The sequence below is a fragment of the Pinus tabuliformis genome, chromosome 6, assembly GCF_031772625.1.
Source record: "Pinus tabuliformis cultivar Carrire ecotype Pingquan chromosome 6, CPIR1, whole genome shotgun sequence".
In the NCBI taxonomy this organism is placed as follows: domain Eukaryota; kingdom Viridiplantae; phylum Streptophyta; class Pinopsida; order Pinales; family Pinaceae; genus Pinus; species Pinus tabuliformis.
The window spans coordinates 75,420,388-75,422,195 of NC_142292.1; the positions used below are offsets into that span (position 1 = coordinate 75,420,388).

Sequence of the window (1,808 nt, forward strand, 5' to 3'; positions counted from 1 at the left end):
AAAGGGTCATATCTCCTACACATGCGAAGGTTGTATCTTAATGCTATATATATGAAGAAATTTGTTATAGTCAACACTAATTGCGACCACTACAATTACATGGTGGAAACATTACCTCTTATGGCATTATGAAAATCCAACTAAAATATGCGTAGATCAATGCTGATGAATGTTTTGACAAAGGCATTACATCAGAAGGGCGTGTATCTAAATGTTAGTGACCAAGGTGACCATTTACCAATGCTTGGAAGGAAGTGTTATTTCTGTTTTGTAGGCATATGTTGACGATGATAAGGATGAATCATTTTACACATTAAGTTGGGCATGCGATGTGAATGGTTCACCATTATTAGTCATAGGTGGCCACATTGGTATAATTCGAGTGCCTGATGTTGCAAGTGAAAAGGTCCATAAGGGTTTCATTGTCCTTGGAGATTCTGTGAATAAAATAAGGACCCAAACACCAAAAACTTCCCTTATTTTATCTACCAGCAATGATGAATCTGTACGACTATGGAATTTCCAAACTAGAATATGCATGTTGATATTTGTTGGAGTGGGGGTCATCGTAATGAAGTTCTCAGTATAAATTTTCATCCTCATATGCATATTCATAACGAAGTGCGTGAAATTTCCTATTTTTATTGCTGCAGTGCATTCAAACTATGTGGATTGCACTAGAGGGCTTGGTAACTTCATCCTATCAAAGAGTGTGGACAATGAAGTAGTTTTATGGGAGCCTTACAACAAGGAGAAAAGTATTAGTTATGGATTTGTGGACATCCTATAGAATAATCCACTGTCAGAATGCAACATTTGGTTTATCAAGTTTTCATGCGATTTGAATCCACTCTAATTCTATGGAAATTGGCAATAGGGAAGGAAAAGTTTATGTTTGGGAATTACAGTCAAGCCCTCCTGATTTAATTGCCAGGTTATCACATGCATATTGAAAAATCCTATTAGACAGTCAACTCTATCTCATGATGAAAGTACCATACTTTGTTGCTATGACGATGGTAGTATGTGGCACTGGGGCGTGGCTCAGTAAAATCAACAATTTCCTGGTTGAATGTGCATTTGTATATGTTTCAGATATTTACGCATGCACACTAATGGCTTTGATTGTTATTAGCTTCTGGTTGATGTTGTGGGAAACCCTGGCTTTAGCCAAATTATTTGTTGCGCCAGAATAGTCAACAGAGTTTTGTGTTTGCTAGAATACAACATGCCCATTTTTATAAAGCTACACTTCACACGACATTTCAAATTAGTGTGCTCCCCAGGGCCTTGTGTTCATAAAGATGCCTTCAATGAATTCCAGTCATTATTATCATATTTAATGAAGGAATGAGAATTCATGACTGCAAATATGAGTGTAATAAGTACAGACACCAAGCATGATAATTTACAGGTCAAAGTTCTGGGACATTCTAGTGCAGCTGTGGATGTGAAGGTCACAAGACACAATTTCGAGCCTAGAAGTACAACTAAAATGTGACTTAGGGAAGATCAGGACTATGCGACCTTTTCCTAGTTGTTGAGCCACAAAAATCGAGTGTTTCCATCCCTGTAGCCTAGCAATGAGACCTAGATCTAATTATTTCACTCCCAGTAAGTCGCATCATCGCTCAGGTTGCGAAGTCACGTTGCGAATCTCAGGAAAGCCACTGGGGGGTGCGACCATCGATGTGATGCGACTATGCAACCTCTGGTAAGTCGCACCTCCACCGAGGTCACAGAGTCGCACTCCAGAAATGGATAGAGCCTAGCATGAGTGACATACACTAAATGCGACTGTGCGACCT

General features: G+C 39.2%; 1 pseudogene; it reads left to right on the forward strand.

Annotated features, from left to right (window-relative positions):
* Nucleotides 1–211: 211 nt before the first annotated feature.
* On the forward strand, nucleotides 212–1,051 carry LOC149257327 (polycomb group protein FIE1 pseudogene; annotated as a pseudogene).
* The last annotated feature ends 757 nt before the right edge of the window (nucleotides 1,052–1,808 follow it).